The sequence below is a fragment of the Geotrypetes seraphini genome, chromosome 7 (genome assembly GCF_902459505.1).
Source record: "Geotrypetes seraphini chromosome 7, aGeoSer1.1, whole genome shotgun sequence".
Lineage (NCBI taxonomy): Eukaryota > Metazoa > Chordata > Amphibia > Gymnophiona > Dermophiidae > Geotrypetes > Geotrypetes seraphini.
In genome coordinates this window covers 18,189,744-18,214,019 of record NC_047090.1, presented here as the reverse complement: position 1 = coordinate 18,214,019, position 24,276 = coordinate 18,189,744, and the positions used below count along the sequence as shown (strand labels likewise).

At 49.0% G+C, this 24,276-nt stretch overlaps 2 protein-coding genes across 13 annotated transcripts in view; one reads left to right on the top strand and one right to left on the bottom strand.

The window, feature by feature from the left end:
• Positions 1-18,948, bottom strand: part of FOXM1 (forkhead box M1) — a 104,030-nt gene extending 85,082 nt beyond the window's left edge. For 2 of the 7 annotated variants that reach the window (XM_033952415.1, XM_033952416.1), the window contains exons 1-2: positions 18,770-18,948; positions 17,564-17,607 (exon numbers count right to left, since the gene is read on the bottom strand). The gene's annotated coding sequence lies outside the window, so the exon portion shown is untranslated. Of the gene's footprint in view, positions 1-17,563; positions 17,608-18,701 lie in introns of all 7 variants that reach the window. The other 5 variants (XM_033952410.1, XM_033952417.1, XM_033952411.1 and 2 more) reach the window with 4 other exon arrangements.
• A 27-nt stretch (positions 18,949-18,975) lies between these two features.
• TULP3 (TUB like protein 3) overlaps positions 18,976-24,276 on the top strand; it is a 203,006-nt gene continuing 197,705 nt past the window's right edge. For 4 of the 6 annotated variants that reach the window (XR_004540148.1, XM_033952421.1, XM_033952418.1 and 1 more), the window contains exon 1: positions 19,100-19,198. The gene's annotated coding sequence lies outside the window, so the exon portion shown is untranslated. Of the gene's footprint in view, positions 19,018-19,099; positions 19,199-24,276 lie in introns of those variants that run through there. The other 2 variants (XM_033952420.1, XM_033952419.1) reach the window with 1 other exon arrangement.

Sequence of the window (24,276 nt, the reverse complement as noted above, 5' to 3'; positions counted from 1 at the left end):
AACCAGCGTGATAAGCATGGAAATCTGAAGTCCAGGCCCCCTCAGAAATAGAGAAAGTCGTCCTGGCCACAGGAAGATGCAAAGTGTCATTATGCCCATAGAGACAGCCCAAACTTGGAAACTGTTTGTACTACCTTTAGGCATATATATCCTATGCCACTACTAGACACATGCAGCGCAGCACAGAGGCCCAAATAAGGACAGTTACCAACAGACATAGGCTCAATCTGCAGGGACCCCCAAGACAGACAATGAGATACCCGTGTGAGGGCCTAGGCCCAAGGCTCTCCGGCCGGACAAGGAAGAAACAAAAAAATTTGTATTTATTTATTTTTTATTTTAAAAAGGAGAAATAAAATAGTAGAGCACAGCGACCGAACTTTTCTGAAAAAAAGAAACAGCCGAGGTGAAGAGAAGGCTAAATTGCTGCAGAGATGTAGAAAAATGTGTCTTCTTGTCTCCGCGGAATTAAACGAACTGAGGATCCTCTCAGGAGATGCACCCCCTAGTTCGGGGGGGGGAAGGCATGCGCGGTGCAGTGCTCGAAAGATCGAGATCTTCAAGCAAGTTTGCTTTCGAGGCTGTCCGCTGCGGGGCTCCGTCGGTGACGTCACCCATGTGTGGGAATATGCTGCCTGCTTGTCCTAGGATAAGGGTCTTTATCTGCTGGCATCTACTATGTTACTATGTTACTATGTCTGACATGGAGAAACTGATTGACTCATTTGAGATCCAAAACCGGTCTGACCGATCCCCTTTCTTGGGCACAACAAAGTAAATGGAATACCTTCCATGGCCCCTCTGCTCCGGCAGAACTGGAACCACCGCTCCAAGATCCAGAAGAACCTACAGAGAGCTACTCACCAACTCCTGCTTGACCACCCCCTCGCACGGGGAAACCAAGAAAGAATCTGCGACAGGAGAGGAGAATGCTAATTTGTAACCTTCTCAAATAATGTCCCAAGACCCATTGATCTGACGTTATCATGGCCCACTCCACCAGAAAAGAAGACAGGAGCTCCCCTATAGCCACGACAGAGGGAGCCGAGACCCCGCCATTACGAATTACGTACTACTGGAGGACGAGCTGGCTGAGAGGCTGGGGGTTTGATAGGAAGAAAGGAAGTCTTCTGTGGAAACTTAGGCTTGGAAGCAAAGCCAGATCCATAAGCTGAAGTGAAAGTTGGCTTTCCTGGTCTATACCGTTTGACATCCCGGAAACAGGATCAGGAAGGTGAAACCCTCAATGGTTCCTTAGGCTTAACTTCTGGCAACCTCTGAGTTTTAGAATCACCAAAATCCTTCACCAACTTGTCCAAATCCTCACCAAATAGTCAACTCCTAAAAGGCAGTCTTACAAGTCTAAGCTTGCCGCCCAATGGCACAGCCACAACGATCTGCGAGAAATCACCGAAAAGGGCATCTGCTTCGCTGAAGCGCAAATATCATACAAGGTGTCCGCCAAATACGCTAAACCCGTTTCTACATCCACAAACTCAGAGCCACTCCTGACTCCATCATCCCATCCGCCATCTGTTGAACCCATTTACGCGTGTGCCGCATAGAACTACACACTGCCGCCTGCAAGATGACAGCCGTCACCTCAAAAGAAAGCTTTAGGGAAGACTCAACTTTATGATCTTGGGTCTTTTTCAGCACAACACCCCCTTAACCAGCATGGTAGACTTCTTGGTAACTGCTGCCACTAAAACGTCCACCCTTGGGAGCTTAAATCTCTCCAGCTCATCCCGTACCATTGGGTACAATTGACGCATGGCTTTTGCCACTCTGAGGCCCGACTCAGGCATGTCGCATTGCGCCAAGATAAGCTCCTGCATGGCCTCATGGACTGGGAAGATTTTAGGCAGTTTCCTCGTGCCTGCCATAAGAGGGGTTTGCCGTCCCCACTCCCTGCGAATCGGCCCGAGATATATTCAGACCATGCAATGCTTTAGAAATAAAATAAGATAACTGCAAAACAGCTGCAGCGCAGTGGGGTCATCCACCTTCCTAGACAGCTTGTCATCCATTTCCAGATCCTCAACCTGCCCCTCCTCTAGGGGCTGAAAATGAAAGAAGAGGCTGGAGTCAGATTGAGGGTCCCCTCCATCTGAGGGTATCACCCTATGCCACTTAGCCACTTGTGAATATACCCGAGGCTGACATACAATGGCAGAAGCAGTATTCCCCCCCCCCCCCAAGCTGTTCAGGTTGAGAGCGCAAGAGAAAGGACACAAATTTGGGTGAAAACAGTATGGCCTACACTCCTGACGACGAACCGTCCGGCACAACTACCATCCCTGCTAACGAGGAAAGCCCGATAACATCATTCAGACTTTCCCCAACCGCCAATGTGCTGTGTCTCACCCATCAATGCCAAGATCGAGGGAGAGCGCGGCCGTGCTTCTTTTGTGAGGGAAATGACTATATCCTCCGGCGCCATGTTGGCTTCCTCCCCCGCGATATCCACGCAGCCAGCTGCACACAAACCCAATGGTGTTTGGCACTTCCCACAGCATGAACACTGCTCAACTGCCTCTGCCGCCATTATACCCGAATCTAACACACACACTCAAAGTAATTCACAACATACCCGACTCAAGCTATCTAGAATAAAACTTAAACACTGCTTTCCCGACCTTATCACTGGTAGTTGTAGCCAGTATACGCGTCAAAAAGTGTTACACTGCTACACAGCCCTCAAGGGCTGATAGGCATCAAAGAATCAGTTTGGAGAAGCATACACAGACAGAAAACTGTAAGCAGGTGCAGGAAGGACTGGGCAGGAGACCAGAGGCATCATGTTCAAGAGGAAAGCATATAGAAGGGGCTCAAAAGGAGCCTTAGTAATGCTAGACAACACCAAGTTAAGGTCCCAGGAAGGGAAAGGATGCTTAACCAGTGGTCCAACACAAAAATCCTCCTTCAAGAATCTAGTGGTATCAGGATGAGACGCCAAGGAAAAGACACTCACAAAATTTAAAACAGTAGAGCTCGACCAGCTGGACCTGAAGAAAAGCCATAGTGAGGCCTTTATCCAACCTGGCCTAAGAAATATGAGAATTAATGAGATTGAAGATGAATAAGGGTCCACCTGGTTCTGGGCACACCAATGTTGAAGGCTTCCACGCCTTAGCGTAAGCAAACACCGTGGACAACTGCTTAAGAGTCAGAAGAGTATCAACAACCAGGGCAGAATATCCCTTAAGCTCTAAGGCACAGTTCTTCAATCACCGGTCTGCGGACCGGTGCTGGTCCGCAGGAAATTTTTGCCGGTCCGCACAGGGCCAGCAAGATCAACATCTGAAGCATGCGCTGGGCCGGAGAGATCTTGGGGAGCCTCCAACAGTGGCTTTCTCCCCTCTCCGCAGCGATTCACGAAGGCAGCCTCGGGGCTTTTGCTGAGTCGCAGCTGCCTCTGATAATGCAATTTCCTCTTTCCTCAGAGGCGGCGCGACCCAACAAAGGACCTGAGGCTGCCTTCCTGAATCGCTGCGCTGGGAAGTAAGAAGAGCTGCTGGGCAAGGGAAAAATAGGGACATTTGCTACTGGAGAGGGAGAAGGAGAAGGAGAGATGCTTCTGGGAGGGGAGGAGGGAAAGGAATCTGGGAAGCTGCTGGGCAAGGAAAAAAAGGGACAGCTGCTACTGGAGAGGGAGAAGGAAAGATGCTGCTGGGAGGGGAGGAGGGAAAGGAATCTGGGAAGCTGCTGGGCAAGGAAAAAAACGGGACAGCTGCTACTGGAGAGGGAGAAGGAAAGATGCTTCTGGGAGGGGAGGAGGGAAAGGAATCTGGGAAGCTGCTGGGCAAGGAAAAAAAGGGACAGCTGCTACTGGAGAGGGAGAAGGGAAAGCTGCTACTGGAGAGGGAGAAGGAGAGATGCTGCTGGGAGGAGAGGAGGGAAAGGAATCTGGGAAGCTGCTGGGCAAGGAAAAAAACGGGACAGCTGCTACTGGAGAGGGAGAAGGAAAGATGCTTCTGGGAGGGGAGGAGGGAAAGGAATCTGGGAAGCTGCTGGGCAAGGAAAAAAAGGGACAGCTGCTACTGGAGAGGGAGAAGGGAAATGAATCTGGGAAGCTGCTGGGCAAGGAAAAAAAGGGACAGCTGCTACTGGAGAGGGAGAAGGAGAGATGCTGCTGGGAGGAGAGGGAAGAGAATTACTGCTGGACAGGAGGAGGAGGGAAGGGAGAATGAAAAAAGGAAGGAAACAGCTGGCAGAGAGATTAGAGGAGGGGAAGGGGAGACAAAGGCATGAGAAAGTAGAGAGATTGATGAAAGGAAGGGGTCAGCAGAAAAATAAGCAGAGAGGGACAACGATGATAGATCTGGTGTAGGAGAGATAAAATTGAAGAGAGCAGTGAAGCTGGAATGAATTATGTAAAAAGGAGAGAGGGGGCACAAGCTGGATGGAAAGGGGAGAGGGGCATAGAAAGAAGACAGATACCATATGGAAGGGGGAGAGGACAGACAGTGGATGGAAGGGGCAGATGCTGGATTGAAGAGACAGAGAGGGCAGACCCTGGAAGGAAGAGAGTGAAAAGAAGATTGAAAGCAGAATCCAGAGACGACAAAAGGTAGAAAAAAATAATTTTATTTCTATTTTGTGATTAGAATATATCAGATTTGAAATATATATCTTGCTAGAGCTGGTGTTACACATAACTGGGGACTGCAAAGCCCAGGCAGTGCTTCTTTAGCTTCCAGCTGGCTTAGGGCGCTCTCTGACCAGGGGGCAGTTGCCCTAGTTGCACTCCCCTAAAACTATTCCTGTCATGTGTGACTGCAGTATTCTGTTAGCATGATATTTCTGTGTAGCATTCTGTAATAATTTGGCTTGTTCAGTTTTCTTGATAGTAGAGGGGATATATGTGAAGGGGAGGGGAGACAGGGGTTTTGTTGATCCTGCTCTGAATTATTTGTATTTATAAAATGACAATTGTATAGAATATTGTTTCTTTTTATACTTTAATAAAATACATTCAATATAAAATCATAACTGAGGCTTGTGTGGATAGGATCAAGTTTCCAAGTTTATTATATAGTTTGATTAATTGCCTATTCAACATTCTAGGCGATGTACAAATTGTTAAAAATATTAAAAAATGGGTAACATAATACACAGACATACGATTTATCATATTGAGTTAAAAAACAGATAAGGACATTCTAACATATAGATTAAATCATTTAAATTAAATAATTTGTAAATACAATATCAAAACAACAGGGAAATTATTTAAAGGTTACAATCAATATAAATTTCATATAATAAGGTAAAAACATTAGGAGGGAAGACAAAATGAAAAAAAAGGAAATATGAGATAAAAAGAGATAAAAGAATGAATTATTCACTAAAAGCATCATTAAAAAGGAAACTTAAGTTTGGTCTTGAATTTATCTAAATTCTTTTCCTGTCTTATATACAGTGGGAGATCATTCCAAGATTGAGGAGCAGTCACTGAAAAAATAGTATGACGCCTTGTATTAACAACTTTCAGTGAGGGAATAGCCAATAAATGATTTGTGGGGACCGATTCGCCGAGATGGAGCGGAAACGGGGTTTTTAAATTTTAGTCCTAGTAGTTTGCCGGTCCACAAAATAATTCTTTTTTTTCTGCCGGTCCACGGGTGTAAAAAGGTTGAAGAACACTGCTCTAAGGCTGCAAGCTCAAAAGCCATGCCATAAGGGCAAAGTGACCAGGATCCTCCATGGAGACTGGACACTGCGTGAGAAAGTCCGGATGGGTGCTCAGCCAAAGGCTGCAACAGTTGCATCAGATCTGCGTACCACGGTCTGCGAGGTCAATCTGGAGCTACCAGAATGATGAAGCCCAGATAAGCCTCGATTCTCCGAATGATCCAGCTGATTGGCCAAGGAGGAAAAACATACAGTAGAATCTCCCGAGGCCATGGCTGTACTAGAGCATCCAGTCCTGCGCTGCTGGGCTCAGATCTTTGACTGAAGTGATCCGATTTCTTGTTTCTTGCCATGGCCATGAGGTCAAAGCGGGACCTCCCCCAGTGCCCCACTATCAGTGCTCCACTCGCCTGGATCCAGAGTGTTTGCTGAAGAAGTCTGCTTAAACGTTATCTACTCCCACCACATGCACTGCCGCCAGCACTAGGAGATGACATTCTGCCCAAAGAAAAAGGGAGGCTTCCCAAGCCAAAGAGTGCTCTTGGTCCCTTCCCTGTTGATTGACGTATTTACTACAATTCTTTGAGAAAGTGAACAAACAAATGGATAGTGGAGAACCAGTGGATATAATTTACTTGGACTTTCAGAAAGCGTTTGACAAAGTCCCTCATGCAAGGCTTATGAAGAAACTACTAAGCCATGGAATAGGAGGAGAAGTACACAGATGGATCGGCAAATGGCTTGAAAACAGAAGGCAAAGGGGTAGCATAAATGGGAAATTCTCGGACTGGGAGAAAGTGACTAGCGGCGTGCCCCAGGGCTCAGTTCTTGGGCCTATCTTGTTCAATATTTTTATAAACGACCTGGAAGAGGAAACAACATGCAATATAATAAAGTTTGCAGATGATACAAAACTATGTCGGGCAGTTGGCTCTCTAAGGGACTGCAAGGACCTCCAGAAAGATCTGAACCAGCTGGAAAAGTGGGCGATAAAGTGGCAGATGAACTTTAACATAAACAAATGCAAGGTGATGCATCTAGGAAAGAAAAACAAGGAACACGAGTACAGGATGTCGGGGGTGAAGTTAGCAAAATGCGAACAGGAAAGGGATTTGGGGGATTGACAGTACCCTAAAACCATCGGCACAATGTGTGGCAGCGGCGAAGAAAGCGAACAGGATGTTGGGCATAATTAAGAAGGGGATTACGAGCAGAATGGAAGATGTCATAATGCCACTTTATAGAACAATGGTCCGACCGCACTTAGAATACTGTGCCCAACACTGGTCTCCATACCTTAAAAAGGATATAACTCTGCTGGAGAAAGTGCAGAGGCGAGCCACGAAACTTATCAAAGGAATGGAACATTTGAGCTACAAAAATCGACTCAGGAAACTGGGACTGTTTACCCTTGAGAAGAGAAGACTGAGAGGGGATTTGATAGAGACTTTTAAAATATTAAAAGGATTTGATAAAATAGACCAAGAAGCAGCATTACTGAAATATTCTGATGTGACACGGACAAGAGGACATAGCCTGAAACTGAGTGGCAGCAGGTTTAGGACAAATGTCAGGAAATTCTGTTTCACACAGCGTGTGGTGGGTGCTTGGAATGCACTCCCGGAGGAGGTTGTTCAGGGATTTAAGCGCAAGTTGGATGCACACCTTCGAGGGATACGGTAAATCCGGGTCTCCAAAAAGGAGTACCTAAATGGGCCGCCACATGTGCGGATCGCCGGACTAGATGGACCTCGGTCTGATCCGGTGAGGGCGTTTCTTATGTAGGCTACTGCCATCGAACTGATGGATAAGACCCTGACTACTTGGCCCTCCAGAGTCTTCTGCAATCTCGTCAGAGCTAGTCGAATGGCTCCGAGCTCCAACCGGTTGAGCTGCAACAGGACGACGATTGCAATGGGCTCCCCAGCCCTGAAGGCTGGTATCTCATGCTTGCTCGGGCTTCCATAGTCCAAGGCAGATGGGCCTACAAGGCATCCCTATGTGGAGCCCAGCGAGAGAGCAAAGCATGCTGAAGAGGATGCATGTGCGCCCTTGCCCAAGGAACTACATCCAGTGTGGCAAGCATGGATCCCAGAACTTGAAGATAGTCCCATGCCGAACGAGCCAGTCGCTCTAGAAGGGAAGAAATCTGGGCACATAGTTTCTGCCTGTGGGTTTCTGGTAGGTAGACTCGGCCCGTCGCCGTGTCAAAAAGGACTCCCAGGCATTCCAGCGATTGTATAGGTGTCAGATGGCTCTTCCTTAAGTTGACAATCCAACCCAGGTCCTCCAGCACCTGGAGCACCCACTCTACCATGTGCCATCACTCTGCCAACAAGAGAGCTCTTATCAGCCAGTCGTCCAAGTAAGGGTGAACCTCAAGACCCATCTTTCGCAGGTAAGCTGCCACTACCACCATCACCTTGGTTATGCTCAAGAGCGGTGTCGCCAGCCTAAAGGGCAGGGCCGAGAACTGGTAATGCTGTTCCAGAACATGAAACTGCAAAATTTTGTTGATGGGCCAGAAAAATGGGAATGTGCATGTACGCCTCTGAGATCCAGAAAGGCAAGTAACTCTTCTGGGGCCACTGCTGCAATAACTGAATTCACAGTCTCTATTCAGAAGTGGGGAATCTTGAGAGCTGCATTCACGTGCTGAAAATCCAGAAAGACCTCCAATCTTTGGAGCTTTTCTTTAAAAACGATAAAGTAAATAGAGTACCTGCCTGAGCCCAAGCAGTACCAGCTCTACAGCTTGAATATCCAGTAAGCGCTGAATGGTGGCATGAACCCCGAGTGTTATGTCCAGCAACCTGGAGAGTCCACAAACCAATCTGTCAGAGGCCAAGCAAATTCCAGCTTGTAGCCCAATCGATAATGTCCAAGACCCACTGGTTGGACGTAATGCACATCCAGGCCAGAAGAAACGCTGAGAGATGGCCCCTATTTGCAAAGGGGCATCCTTCGGCCTGGTGTCATCAAGACTTTCAGGCAGAGGGTGCAGAACGGTAGGTGGAAGGCTGGGAGCGCCTGTAGCCAGCAAACCATCATTGGGAGCCCTGGGAAAATCTCTGCAATGTGGCTTTGGTGTACGATCTGGAGCACCATGAACCATGAAAATTAGAACGACCAGAAATCCTGGAGGGTCTGGGTCTACTATCAGGCAGAGTCTTACGGCAATGGTCCATCACAGAATTTATAAGGGAGACCAGACCATTGTCAAACAATAACTGCCCCTTAAAAGACAGCCTAGCTAACTTATCCTTGGAAGTGGAATCACCAGTCCACTGTCTGACCCAAAGATTCCAGTGGAATGAGATGGAGTATGCTGCCACCTTTGCTAACACTTAAAAGGTCATATAAGGCATCAGTCATATAATCTGTTCCAGTCATCAGAGGTTGAGGAGGGGGATCCACCGCCTCAGTCTTCAGCATGAACAATCGAGAATGGGCAGACTAGATGGGCCATTTGGCCTTTATGTTTCTAGAAAAAAAAGATAGCAGCAAACCACAAAAGATGTCACCGAAGCAGCCTCAATACCTGAAGTAGCTGCATCAGAAGGTTTCCTAGGACCACATCCACACAGCAGTCCTGCATATCCTTTAAAACAACACCGTCCTCACTGGGGAGAGAGGTGCGCTTAGTCACCTGCGCCAAAGAATCCACCTGTGCTGACCCAAAAGCTGCTGACACTCCTGTGTCAGAGGATACAAGCAGGACATTTTCAGAGTTCTCTTCAGAGAGTCAAACTGCTCCGAGACCAGAACACTCATATCAGGATGTCAGGGAAAAGTCGCAGACTGTAAGCACACACCACAAAGCCAGGAAGAAGAAGAGCCTGCTGAGTTACAAGTTCAATTCCTGCACTCCGCAGTCATGTCCGACAGAGCCACAAACTTAAATAAGTGCAGGACCATAAAGCACAGTTACTTACCGTAACAGGTGTTATCCAGGGACAGCAGGCATATATTCTCACATGTGGGTGACGTCATCTACGGAGACCCGATGCGGAAGCATTTTCAAGCAAACTTGATTGAAGATTTAAGTTTGCTCTGCTGCTCCACGCATGCGTGCCTTCCTGCTCCACTAGGGGGTGCATCCCCTCATGGTCTCCAGTTCACTTAACTAGCCAAGAAGCCAACCTCAGGGAGGTGGGCGGGTTGTGAGAATATATGCCTGCTGTCCCTGGATAACACCTGTTACGGTAAGTAACTGTGCTTTATCCCAGGACAAGCAGGCATGATATTCTCACATGTGGGTGACCTCCAAGCTAACTGAAAAGGGATGGAGGGAAGTTGGCAATTTAAGCAAATAGATTTCGCAATACCGATTGGCCGAACCGGCCATCGCTTCTGGACAGTGAGTCCAGACAGTAGTGGGAGGTGAAGGTATGAACCGAAGACCACGTGGCAGCCTTGCAGATTTCCTCAATAGGTGTGGACCTGAGGAATGCTACGGAGGCTGCCATCGCTCGGACCTTGTGTCCCGTTACTCGACCATGCAGCGCGACACCAGCCTGAGCGTAGCAAAAGGAGATGCAATCGGCCAACCAGTTGGACAAGGTGCGTTTGGAAACTGGGTGGCCTAACCGGTTTGGGTCGAAGGACAAAAACAGTTGTGGGACTTTCCGGTGTGACTGAGTGCGTTGGAGGTAAAAGGCCAACGCTCTCTTGCAGTCAAGAGTGTGGAGCGCCACTTCTCCGGGGTGAGAGTGGGGCTTGGGAAAAAATACAGGCAAGACAATGGACTGATTGAGATGGAAATCAGACACTACTTTAGGTAAGAACTTTGGATGGGTGCGGAGTACCACCTTGTCGTGATGGAATACCGTGAAGGGTGGGTCCGCTACCAGAGCTTGTAACTCACTATCCCGCCGGGCGGAAGTGAGCGCGAGCAGGAAAATCACCTTCCAAGTGAGGAATTTTGGATGGCATTTGTCTAGGGGCTCAAATGGAGGTTTCATTAGTTGAGCCAGAACCACGTTAAGGTCCCAAACCACCGGGGGGGGGGTTTGAGAGGGGGGTGGACGTTCAAAAGACCCTTCATGAAGCGAGAGACTAAGGGATGGAGCGAGAGGGCTTTCCCTTCCAGGGGCTGATGAAAGGCCGCAATCGCACTGAGGTGTACTCGAATGGAGTTGGTCTTTAGGCCGGAATTAGATAATTGAAGTAAATAGTCAAGGACCAGAGGGACAGGGACCGACACTGGGTCCTGGCTGTGGGAGGAGCACCAGGTTGAGAATCTGGTCCACTTTTGGGAGTAGCAGGTTCTCGTTGAGGTCTTTCTAGAGGCCTCCAATATCTCCTTGACTGATTGAGACACGGGGAGAGCAGTCAGGGGGAGAGAAAACAAGCATTCAGATGAAGAGATTGAAGATTGGGATGTAACAGCGAACCCTGACCCTGTGATAGTAGAGAGGGAAACAGAGGCAGAGGCAGTGGATCTCTGACACTGAGTTGCAGTAGAAGGGAAAACCACGGCTGGCGTGGCCAGCGAGGGGCAATCAGGATCAGGGTGGCTTGTACTGTTTTCAGGTGGACAAGCGTCCGTAGTATCAGAGGAAACGGCGGGAACGCGTACAGGAACCTTCCCTCCCAGTCAAGGAGGAAGGCGTCGGCCTCGAGCCGGTCCGGGGAGTACATCCGGGAGCAGAAGAGAGGCAGCTTGTGGTTGTGGGGGGATATGAAAAGATCTATTTGAGGCGTCCCCCACTTTTCGAACACCTGTCGTAGGATCTGAGAGTGCAGTGACCACTCGTGTGGCTGGAGGAGGCGGCTGAGTCTGTCCGCCAGACAGTTTTGTTCTCCTTGTATGTACACCGCTCGAAGGAAGGTGTTGTTGGAGATTGCCCATTTCCAGAGGCGCAGGGCTTCCCGGCAAAGGGACCAAGACCCTGTTCCCCCTTGTTTGTTTACGTAGTACATTGCTACTTGGTTGTCGGTTCGGATGAGAACCACTCGGTCGTGGAGCAGATGTTGAAAAGCTACAGCTGCGAGGTAGATGGCCCGAAGCTCTAGCACGTTGATGTGGCAGCGACGGTCTTCTGCTGACCACATCCCTTGAGTGCGTAGGCCGTCTAGATGGGCTCCCCAAGCGTACTCTGATGAGTCCGTGGTGAGTATCTTGTTGTGAGGTGGGGTGAGGAAGAGCAAACCTTTGGAAAGATTTGAAGAGTCGGCCCACCAGCGGAGCGATCGTTGCAAAGAAGGCGTCACTGTCACGGGGCGGTCGATCGGGTCCCAGTCTTGACGCCATTGAGAAGCCAAGGTCCACTGAGGAATTCTCAGATGGAGGCGGGCGAAGGGTATGACGTGGACAGTGGAGGCCATGTGGCCCAGAAGAGTCATCATCTGCCGAGCTGATACCGAGGTCAGCAGGGAAAACCTTCGGCTCAGACTTACTAACGCCTCTAGACGCGGAGGGGGAAGGAAGGAACGGAGGCGAACCGTGTCCAGTGTGGCCCCGATGAACTGCAGGGACTGGGAGGGGCGTAGTTGGGATTTTGGGAAGTTTATCTCGAACCCCAGACTTTGTAGGTAGGTAATAGTCTGTTGGGTCGCTGCGATAACCGCTTCCCTGGACGGGGCTTTGATCAGCCAGTCGTCCAGGTAGGGGAATACCTGGAGGCCCTGGGAGCGTAAGCTTGCTGCGACTACCACGAGGCACTTGGTGAAGACCCGAGGTGACGATGCTAGGCCGAAGGGGAGGACACGGTATTGTAGGTGCCAGTCCCCTACCTGAAAACGCAAGAACTTGCGGTGAGCGGGGTGCATTGGGACATGCGTGTACGCCTCCTTCAGATCGAGAGAGCAGAGCCAGTCGCCCTCGTCGATCAGGGGGTAGAGGGTAGAGGGAAAGCATCCGAAATTTTTCCCGTACCAGAAATTTGTTGAGGCGTCTCAAGTCTAGTATTGGGCGTAGGTCTCCCGTTTTTTTCGGTACCAGGAAGTAACGGGAGTAGAAGCCCTTCCCCCGTTGGTCGGGGGGAACCTCCTCCACTGCTCTCAGGTGAAGCAGGTCTCGAGCTTCGGAGAGGAGTAGGGGTAGCTGTGTTCGGTTGGGAGGGCAATTCCTTGGGGGGTTGTCCGGAGGAATGGCCCGAAAGTTGAGAGAGTATCCTGATGAGATCACGCCAAGGACCCATGCGTCCGACGTGACTTGTTCCCAGCGAGGGTAAAAGGCTTTGAGGCGACCCCTGATGGGAAGGAGGCCTGGGACTATGGCGGAGGGGGCCCGCCCCCTTCCGCATATCCCGTCAAAAGGACGGGGATGGTTTGGTAGTCGCAGGCGGTTGGGACTTGGGCATGGCCCGGTGGTGGGCTTGCGGACGCCTGGGTGGGGGCCGCGAAAAGGCAGGAGTGGATTTTTGTGGGTAGCGGCGTGGAGGGGCCCTGTACGGCCTGGACACGGGCGGTTTAGGCTTTTGCCGGACGAGGGAGGCGAACGAGCGTTCGTGTTCGGAGAGGCGTTTTGTAGCCGCTTCGATAGTGTCATCGAACAGTTCTTTTCCCACGCAGGGGAGGTTAGCCAACCGGTCCTGCAAGTTGGGGTCCATGTCGACCAGGCGCAGCCAAGCTAGTCGGCGCATGGCGATAGCAAAGGCTGCCTCTCTGGAGGAGAGTTCGAAGCCATCGTATGCCGCGTGGAATAGATGGAGGCGCAGGTTGGAGAGGGACTCTAAAAGCAGGCCAAACGCTCCTTGCCGGGAGGCCGGTAAGTCAGTCTCAAAGGCTCTCAATAGTCCAATGAGGTGTTTGAGGTAGGATGTGAAGGTGAAAGTGTAGCTTTGCACCCTAGAGGCCATCATTGCATTTTGATATAGTCTCCTGCCGAACTTGTCCAGGGTTCGGCCTTCTCGGCCTGGGGGGACTGCAGCTGAGACCCGGGATGGGTGAGCCTTTTTCAAGGAGGATTCTACTAGCAGCGACTGGTGGGAGAGCTGTGGTTGTTCGAATCCCGGGTAGGGTACTGTGCGGTACTTGGCCTCCATTTTGGAGGGTACGGCTGTGACCATGTAGGGGGTCTCCAGGTTCCTGAAGAAGGCCTGTTGGAGTACCGGGTTAGGTGATAAGCGAAGGGACTCTCTGGTCAGTGATGGCATATCCAGCTCCGCTAGGTACTCCTTAGAATATCTGGAGTCGGACTGGAGGTCTAAGCCCAAAGCGTGGCCCATGTCCTGGACAAAGCGAGTGAAGGATGGGCGGGATGTTCCCGGGGCCCCGTGCGGGGTCGGTGAACGAGACCTCCGTCGGGTGGAGAAGGATGGGGAGGCTTCCCTCGAGTATCGAGGTTCCTGCTCCGATCCATGCTCCGAGACCGGGGAAGCACTGTGAGAGCGTTCCGGGGTCGTCGATCTTCGGCGTCTCGAGGAGCCCCTCGGAGACGATGCCGGGGTTCGGGGTACCGATCGATGTCGAATCGGTGACCTCGACCCGGACTCCCTCGGAGAATACCTGCAACTTCGGGTCGGGGTCCCGGTCCGAGGGGGAGTTCGGAGGATGCGCAGATTGGAGAGTGATAACTCAGCCACCCTTAGTGGTCCCGTACGAGGTGTAGGAGAACGGCCTCGTAGAGTTGGTGAACCTCGGGCCTTCTTGGAGGTACGGCGGTTCAAGGTTTCTGTCGTTTTAGCACGACGTTTTGCCCCGCGGCGGTCTGTGGAGGGAGAGCGTCTCGGGCGCCTCGGCGAGGAGTCCGAGGAGGATGGGATGCGGCGAAGCTTGCGCACTTTTCCCCGAGGTTGCTCGATGCGAGGCTCAGGCTGGTCTGGCACTTGCGGGGTCGAGGTCGAGGCCGTTTGTAACTGGGCCATTGCAGCGGACAGCTCCGACGAGATCATCGCTCGGAGTAGGTCCTGGAAGACGGGCACGGACAGCATCGAAGACATGACCACTGCTTCGGTGCACTCCACCGGGGGCGACCTCGTATCAGAGTATTCCCGTGTGGTGGAGGCACGGCCCGAAGGCTTGGAGGGCTTAGCCGAGGCTGTAAGCGTGGGGCTTCCACCATGCGTCGACGGTGTCCCCGAGGCTGGCTTCTTCGATGTTAAGGAACCTGAAGAAGGAAGAGGGGACTTACCCGGGGCCGAGGCTTTCTGCTGTCCCGAGGGCTTCGGATTCAGGTCTCGGGGCGATGCCGAGGTATTCGGGGCCGAGGTCAAGGCCGGGGCCGACCTCGAGGCCGAGGTAGAGGGTTGGTCCGGAGCAAAAAGGTCCGCCATGCGGGCTTTTCTTCGACGGAGGGCCCGGTTCTGGAAAGTAGCGCACTGGGGGTAGGAGTCGGTTGGATGAGCCGCCCCCAGGCAGAGGATGCACCGGCGATGCGGGTCTGTGATGGAAAGAAGCCGCTCACACCGGGTGCACTTTTTGAAGCCGGTCAAAGGCCGGGACATAGAATCGAAAGTAGCCGCGGCTCGAGTAGCCACGCGGCCACGGGGACCCGGAAGCCTCCGGGTCGTCAAAACGAAGCAGGAATCAAGTTGAAAAGTAAAGAATTCGCGCACAGCGACTTAATCGAGAAAAAACAAGAAAAAAATCGCGGTGCTAGAAGGCAGTTGGGGCAGAGCCTGAAAAACACGACTTCTAGGCTCAGCGGAAAATTTTGAACTGGAGACCACGAGGGGATGCACCCCCTAGTGGAGCAGGAAGGCACGCATGCATGGAGCAGCAGAGCAAACTTAAATCTTCAATCAAGTTTGCTTGAAAATGCTTCCGCATCGGGGCTCCGTAGATGACATCACCCACATGTAAGAATATCATGCCTGCTTGTCCTGGGATAAGATCATCTCCAGGATCCAAGACCTCAAAGGCATCTGCAGATCCAGCACACAGTCCCTGATCTCCCACCCTGGGAAGCACTGTATCTGCAAACAAGGGATCGGTGAAGAAAAACATCAGCATCCAGGTTCCCAGATCAGATAGCACGAAAGCTGCAGGCGGCTTAGGCAAGGATTTGCCCACAGAGGTGGATTGAGACGGCTCAGGAGGAGAGAACACTTGTTCTGGAACTCAGACCACAAAAGTTTCATAAATTTGGCAAAAGTGTCCAGCTCCTTGCACACAGAATCACCCTTAGATGCTTGCATTTGTGTTTCTTAGGGTGCTGATGGTCCACAGCCTGGCTAACATAACACCAGACGAGCCCCGAAAGCAACAACGGCTTCCCCGTCGGGCTATTTGAGCATTTGGTCACCTGCTTCAGCAGGGGAGAAGCTAAGCTGGATGCTGTGGTACAAGGATGCTCTAAAAGCACAAAATTTGCACAATCCTGGCAAGAATCCACATGAGGAGAACTCAAGAACTCCATCCCAGGTTTCCAGGCAAAATTTGCAGTTTTGAAAAAGCAGGGAACTTTAGAAAAAAAGAAAAAAAATTTTTTTTTGCTAAAAACCCAAGATAGCCGCCATAAAACCATTCATGACAAAATTGCGATATTTTTCAAACCTCAAACTTTAAAAACAGCATTTTAGGATTTTTCAGGAAGGGAAACATCCAGAAACACTCAAAACCCCACTTTTCCAACCTCCCCCGATGTCTCTCACAGACTGTCAGACTGACCCGACAGGATCTGTGCTTCAACAAGCTTTCAGCTCTCTCACAGTAGCTGGTTGATAAAATTCACTGCCACAATTCTGTGAATGCTTCTGCAAAACTGATCTTCGTTCGGGGTGCCAGTCAGACTTCTATGTCTGATTACACCTCCATCTCTGCAAACTAACAGATGCGCACCAGGACAGGCAGAAGCATGAAGGTGCAGCCAGTACCCTGCGAGACACTGCCGTACCTCCTAAGGGCACTTAACAGCCTGCGCTCAACCCCTGCTTAACAGTAGGCGAGACCATTCAGGAACTGCCCTGAGCTCCAGAAAAAACTATGAAGGCTGGCTAACACGTACCCAGTGGGATCGACCTGTCAGCTACAGACTGGTCTGTGAATTTTCAAACAGGCAAAGCTTCAAAATTACTCCAAGCACCAAATTTTCGAAAGGGAAGAAATTACATTGAATTAAAAATAATAAAATAGGGAGAGCAGAATAAACACTCCTGAAGGCACGAGTACAGAAGGAAAGGTGGAGCAAAAGAGCCCAGTGAATTACAACAGAGGCAGAGTGAAAAATCCAGACTGGATTCTGCAGCAGCATGTGGCTATGGGGAAATATTCCTATTGTCTAGAACAGTGGTTCCCAACCCTGTCCTGGAGGACCCCCAGGCCAGTCGGGTTTTCAGGATAGCCCTAATGAATATGCATGAGAGATATCTGCATATAATGGAGGTGTCAGGTATGCAAATCTGCTCCATGAATATTCGTTAGGGCTATCCTGAAAATCCAACTGGCCTAGGGGTCCTCAGGACAGGGTTGGGAACCACTGGTCTAGAATGTCACCTATTGCACTGGAACAATGACTAATTGTACAATGGTTTGTGATTAGCATGTAACCATAAGCACTAAGTTAGAGAATTTATATCTCTCTAGACCATCACTTCCCAAACTTTTATCCAATATGATCCCTGCTTTAAAACTTACAAAATTCAGTAACCCCAGATGATATTCACAGCTCGAAGAGCAGCATTAGAAGCGGCAATAGCAATAGCAGAAATCACCACAATATTGTGAGAGCATGCAATCAGACTCCCATATTCTGCATGAGTTTCCAGTTTAACAAGAAGCTCACGTTCAGGAGAACAGGCCTGAGATCTTTCACTAGCTCACAAACTCTATGCCTTGCCAACTGCCATTATTTGGCACAGATCACAGTGAATAGGAAGTGGACTGACGCATAGTTTCGGAGCCACTACTCTAGATCTTATAAGGAACCTGGCAGCATTAATAAGACAACAAAATCTGTGCTACTTCTCAATGATTTGTGAAAATGCTCAACTATATAAAATAAACCATTATTACAAAATAAGGAATACATAATACTCACCCATTAGGTAAAGGTTTTTTCACCAATCATGATTCTATTAGCTCCTAAGAGATAAAGGCACAGATTAGTTAAGGAAACATATCTTGCCAGCAAGCAAAATAACACCACTGACACAACAAAGATTAGCTAAGGCCAAAATTCGCGACATTTTTTTTTTAATGAAAGTCATATGAACTCCTAATGAGACTGTTTTCATTTGACAATAACTGACAGGGTGCCTTTGTGACGCCATCAACCACCGTAGAAGTAGCTAGTTCTAAGACATCAGTCTCATCTGATAGGCTAGGAATAGTCTGTTGCATCACCACATTCCAACTCTGAAGACGTCCCAAGTTTAAAAACAAATGCATGTTTGCATATAATACTTGGTAGAATAAGTTTATGGACTAGTTAGGACTTAAGAGGTTTCTTATGCAATTTAATAATGCCACATATGTCTATTAAGATTATAGTGTTCGACTTAAGTTAGTTAATGTTAAATTTAACTAACGTTTTCAACAAGGATGTGAATAAAAACACAGGATGTGAAAAAAAGGGGGCAGGGAACCATTCTTTTTTTTTTTTCATGTGCATTGGCAAAACTAGCAAACGCTGGCGAATTGTCACCAAGCTGGTATTTTCACCTTCAATCGACGCAGACATTCTATTGGAAGAGTCGAAAGATAAAAGCAACAATTGCATACCACAAGGCCAATTCTGTTGAGATTTTTTTTTAATAGAAAAATCAGCGAAGACTCAGCTGCCACTGACAGTTTTATTAAAGCATAGCGAAGTTTGGTAACGCATATTCAAAGCACGCCACCCTCTTTCTAGAACTAAAGGCCGTTTTTTAACGACACCAGTTAGAACCCATCAGTCTAAGCTCTGACCCAGTCCACAACCACATCACCCTAATAAAACATATGAGCAAGGTGAAAGGAAGCACGTTCCGTTCATGAACATGAGAAAGGTGAATAGGCTTCCTTGGGAAATTTCTCTCACTATCTCCCTACCCTAAAATACAAACTTTGCTTCCCCTTTCACCCTCCCATCCTACTTTTCACGGGGCAGCTCGCTTTCGGGATTTAACCATAAATGGTATATTCTAAACATTCCTTTCCTCCTGCTGGGTCTCCACTCTCAGGTACCATTTTCTCACCTTTCGCTCCATATACCCTATTTCTGCTACCCTTGAGTAAAGACATTCAGCAGTTACGCGGTACTAACCCGCTCCAATCTTCTGTGCCACCCAGTTCCGGGTCCCAAGCAGAATTATGCTCTGGTTTGTAACCACAACTTCTTTGCAGCTTACAGATTTTTCTCTTTCAGTTCTTTCCGCAATTTGAATTTTGGCGCTCCGCTGCACGCTTCTGTCAGGTGACTCGTGCAGGCCAATTAGAGAGGCGAAGACGAGAACCGTTCACTACCGGAAGAAACTATCCGACCAATGAGAGTGCTCGTGACCGGAGTTCGAGGTAAGAGCGGCAGGTGGGCTAGTTCCGGAACCGGGAAACGTCAGGGAGAGTCGGAAGAGAGATGTTTCGGAGTCCGGGGTCATTGTGCTTCTGAGTTGGGAGAGAATAGAATGAGTCTGGATGGGGTGACACCGGAGCTAGGATGCAGATATTTGCTAGGGATTGATCTATGGGATCAGATGTAGGAGCCTTGTTTGCAAAACGTATTTTCTCATAGATATAAAATGGGAGAAAGTCTTCAGTAAATAAGCCCTAGAAAACAATAGGTGTGAGTGCTCAGGAGGTCTTGCAGCCCATCTGCAAATTCCTCCGAGCATGTTAAGAAATACTACTACTACTATTAGCTATAGTCTACTAAATCCAGAGGCTAATCTACTAATTACAACATTATACATTAATAATAAAAACTAAATATTACCATAGCCTAACATATGAGAGGCCGCTGAAAAGTTGTCAATCCAACCAACAAAGTTGGGGCAGCCTCTATCAAGGGCTATACATAACCTGACCATTTATTTTTTTCATCAAAAGGGGACATCTATTAATTTTCTGTCCTGCCCTAGCTCCGCCCCCAATTTCTTCCATTCATTTTTCATGTATGGACCTTGGTTTACGAGCATAATTCGTTCCAGAAGCATGCTCGTAAACCAAATTACTCGTATATCAATGCGAGTTTCCCCATAGAAAGTAAGGGAAACTCGCTTGATACGTTCCCACCCACTGAGGTCAGCGGCGCTGCTTCCCCTCTCCGAACAGCATCCAGCCTTACCCCATCTGGCCCATAGGACGTGCCGGTGAAAGAAGTTCTTGCCTCTTGCCTGGGCCTTGAGCATCTGCACATGCTCAAGGCCTTCTGGTTCTCGCTTTCTCCAAGATTCTCGGGCGGGCTCCTTCGGCTGTGGGCGGGCTGCTTCGGGCTTCCCAGCACCAGACCACCAGACGCATCCCCCTGTAGAGGAGGAAATTTTTTTCCTTGTTTTTTCTTCCACTACAGGGGGGTGCATCTTGTGGATGGGTGCATCTTATAGAACGAAAAATACAGTATTGACTGTCTGAAACTTTTCCCATTTCTGGCTGTGTTTTAAGTCATTCTCATGAATAAGAATGGGTTTCTCTTCTTTGGAGTTGAAATCTTGCTGTTTTGGGGAGCTATCAAAATAGGCTGAGAAGTCTGTACCAGTCAAAGTTTCATTCTTATCAGATAACTTGTTGCTTAGAACATTGATCATATTGTGGACGATTTTGAACAGTTGTTCCCTACTTCAAGTTTCTTGTTGATATACTTGTTTTTATTTTTCAAGATTTCATCATAATAGAGCTTGCTGTGTAGTCTACATTTAAGGTGCAGATCCATCATTGGATTTTTCTTCCACTTCTCCATACTCTCTTGCTCCTTCTTATGCTCTGTGCTGGGGATATCAATCCCAGTCCTGGTCCTCCTAATCAATTCGCACTCAACTCATACAGGTCACTAATCTTATTTCTGTTCCTCTCCTCTCCCCTCCCCTTCTCTGCTTTTCTCATATGCCCTGTGGAATGTCTGATTTGTCTCCAAAAAGCTTGCTTACATCCACAACCTCTTTATCTCTCGTATCCTCCATCTACTTGTACTAAGACCTGGCTCCACCATGAAGACTCTGCTGTAGTTGCTGCCCTGTGTCATGGAGGTTACCATTTCTCCCATACATCTTACCCAATTGGCTGTGGAGGTAGTGTTGGACTGTTACTCTCATCTTCTTGAAGATTTCAACCTCTTCTACCTCAGTCTAACGGCTTTTCTTCTTCTTTTGAGGTCCATCTGTCTATTCGCTCCTCTAGCTCTCCGAGTAGCAGTCATTTATCGACACTCCCCCCCTCCCCCGATAAGTCCCTTTCTCGCTGACTTTGACTCCTGGCTGTCCTTTCTTGAACCTTAATCTCCTTCCCTCATTTTCGGTGTTTTTAACATTCATGCTAATGATCCCTCTGACTCATGCCTTGTCAAAGTTTCCAATGACCTGTTCCTGGCCAAATTCAAAGACCTCTATTCTATCCTCATCCTTCTCAATCTATCTGCTATTTTTGACACCACCTATTCCTTGATATGCTGTCCTCACTTGAATTTCAGGCCTATGTTATTTCTTAGGTTTCTTCATATCTCTCCCATCACACTTTTAGTGTATGCAGTGGTAGATCCTCCTCTATTGCTATCCCACTATCAGTGGATGTACCTCAGAGCTGTCTTGGGACCTCTTATTTTTTCCATCTATACTCATTTCCTTGGTGGTCTGATCTACTCTCATGGTTTTCAGTATCATCTTTATGCTGATGACTCCCAGATCTATCTTTCTACTCCAAAAATTTTCTACAGGAATCCAGGTTCAGGGGGGGGTGTCAAGTGATGCATCTAACTTAAACGGACGTGTGCCTCGAGCTCTCCGACCCCCGGTCTCCAAAATTCTGCTAAACTTCCTCTACAATACTGCCCGATCGGCACTACTACCACCGGAGACCTTCTTAAGGTGCTGTGCGGGAGTGCGGCCTCTGGAACGGTGGTTTGAGCCCGGAATGCTGATACATTCAGTAAAGACGCCGAAGCATAAATCTGCCTTCCCTGTGCCTAAAATGGTGGCGTCGCCGACTCCACCTTCTGCCCTGGCGCAATGGGGAAAGTGGGCACAAGAAATCTCTCGCATGGTGACCGCGGACCTGGAAGATCGTTTCCATAAACTGCAGTCAGCTGTGGACTGCATAAATGAATGATTTGAGTCGCAGGCGAGCCGCATTGCGGTGCTGGAGCAGTGTGTCTCTGACGGTGAGGATGCAGCGCTGTGGGATCGCACTAGCATGGTCGCATTGCAGGCCTAAGTGAAAGCACTGACTGGCCGACTCAATGAACAGGAAAATCGCCAGCGCCAGAACAATCTACGCGTGGTGAGTCTTCCAGAGCTCCAGGCTAACCAAGACCTTTATCACTTCTTTCAAATATGGCTCCCGACTCGGCTGGGCCTGGAGCCACCGGCAGCCGGATTTATCTGCGAGCGAGCGCATCACATGGGTCAACACTCGGGGATAACAACCGTTCTAGGGCAGCGATTGCTCGATACCTCAACTGGAAGGAAAAAGAGCTTATACTACAAGCCTATCGGAAAGCGGGTCAGTTGGAATACGAAGGGAAGAAACTGTTGTTCAATGATTACTCCCTCCATGTGGCCTCCCTTCGTAAAGAAATGGCGCCCCTTTGCACCATGCTTCATCGACAAAGAGTACGTTTTGTGCTGGTGTACCCGGCGCATTTGGAGAGAGGGGAAACCACACACCTTTGCTGATAGAGCGGCGGCACAGCATTTTCTGGACTCCATGCCGGCCATAGCTGATGGGGGAGCCCCAGAGGCTGATCCGGCCGTTTGACACTGCAGTTTGCCCTCCGTATTTTCTCTCTGTGGCCTTAGTCTATTTGTGAGAACTATTGGATACCTGGGCCACTGAGGGTAGTTCTGCCTGGACTCTGCTGGCTTGAGTGTGGGTGAGCTGCATTATCCGGGACGTTCGGGGCCTGGTGACCATTTTGCTCTGTTTTTGGTCCCGTGGCACAGACTGCCTGGTGCCAGCTGTAGTGAGCTTTGTTCATCCTCTCTGATGTTTCACCACTGCTGGGGCCTGTTTGGACCAGGCTGATTGTGGGAGGATGATCTGATCCAGTGAGGGCCAATTTTCCCTACAGCATTGGCAGTTGATGTCTCTGTGGGAGACTGTGGGTCTACGAGAGCTCAGCCATGGACTTTAGGTTGGGAGCGAAGTTTTTTGTTCTTAGTTTTTTCTTTTGTATTGGGGGCTGGGATTTTGGGGATGGCTCTGGGGATGCTCTTCTCTGGGGGAAGTATGTGTGGTGGTTACGTATGTGGATAGGGGAAGGACTGCACGTGTTGTGCAGCATGCCTGGGGGCGGCTGGAGATGCCTCTGAGTCACATGGTATTCTCTGGTGTGCCACTGCTCCAGTTTCCATAGATGGGAGGCCTAGCTGGGGTGCCGTCCATTCACTGTGCTATTTTGTTTCCTGTTATTGCATCTGGGAAAATTTTTACTAATGACTAAGTTGACTATAGCTACCTTAAATGTGGACGGGATTCACTCTCCTGTTAAGAGGAAGCAAGTTTTGACCTGGTTCCGGAGGAGGTGGACTGATATTGCTTTTGTGCAAGAAACCCACCTTTCCATTACTGAACACCTCAAGCTTCGGAGAGACTGGGTGGGCGAGGTCTATTCTTCCTCCTTTGGCACCCGGAAACAGGGGGCTGCAATACTCATTCACAAACAACTGCCCTTTCACCTTCATAAAGTCATCCAAGACCAAGAAGGGCAATATGTTATAGTGCTGGGGGAATTGTGATGGCACAAATGGTTATTATGCAATCTGTATGTTCCTAATGTGTATAATCATAATTTTTTTTCAGCTTTGCTTGCCAAGATAGCCATGTATCCGGACTACCAGCTGCTGGTGGGAGGGGACTTTAACATTACTGTGGATCCTGCCCTGGACTGCAGTCCGGCAAAGGTGGAGGACGAGGGACCATGGAGCCAAGGGGGTTAATTTTTTGCTTAGCCAATTGCAGTTATTGGACACCTGGAGGATCTTGCACCCAATGGAACACACCTACACATTTTAGTCATACCCCCACAATGTCTATGCCCGTTTGGACTACTTGTTGGTCTCACCCTCTCTGCTCCCCAAGGTGTCTGGGATCGACATTGAGGAGGTTCCATTATCGGATCATTCGCCGCTTGTCATGGAACTTCAGTTTACACCGGATTCGTGGGAACGCCATTGGAAATTTCCGTGTTACCTCTATAGCGATCTAGAATTTCATAAATATCTTCGGGAGCAGTGGTTAGAGTACAATTATCATAATAATACTGAGAATGTTCACCCAGTGACATTCTGGGAGGCCTCCAAGGCGGTTCTGCAGGGGTTCAATATCGCTTATCTTTCTTGCAGGCAGAAGAAACTGGATGCTGACTTATTGGCTTTCTCAAGGGAGCTTTGACAATTGAGGGCACGACATTGTACCTCTCTTTCTGCGGATGATAAACTTCGTCTGATGACCATATGGCGACAGATTGATACCATCTTGACCCAGAGGGCCTCTCGAGATATTTATTTTCAGCGGTATAAATTGTACTCCTGGGGGGGTAAGACAGGGAGACTGTTGGCCAATCTGGTCAGGCCTCCGTGCACGCGCCAGGTTATTTTGTCCATTCAGGACAAGAAAGGTAATCGT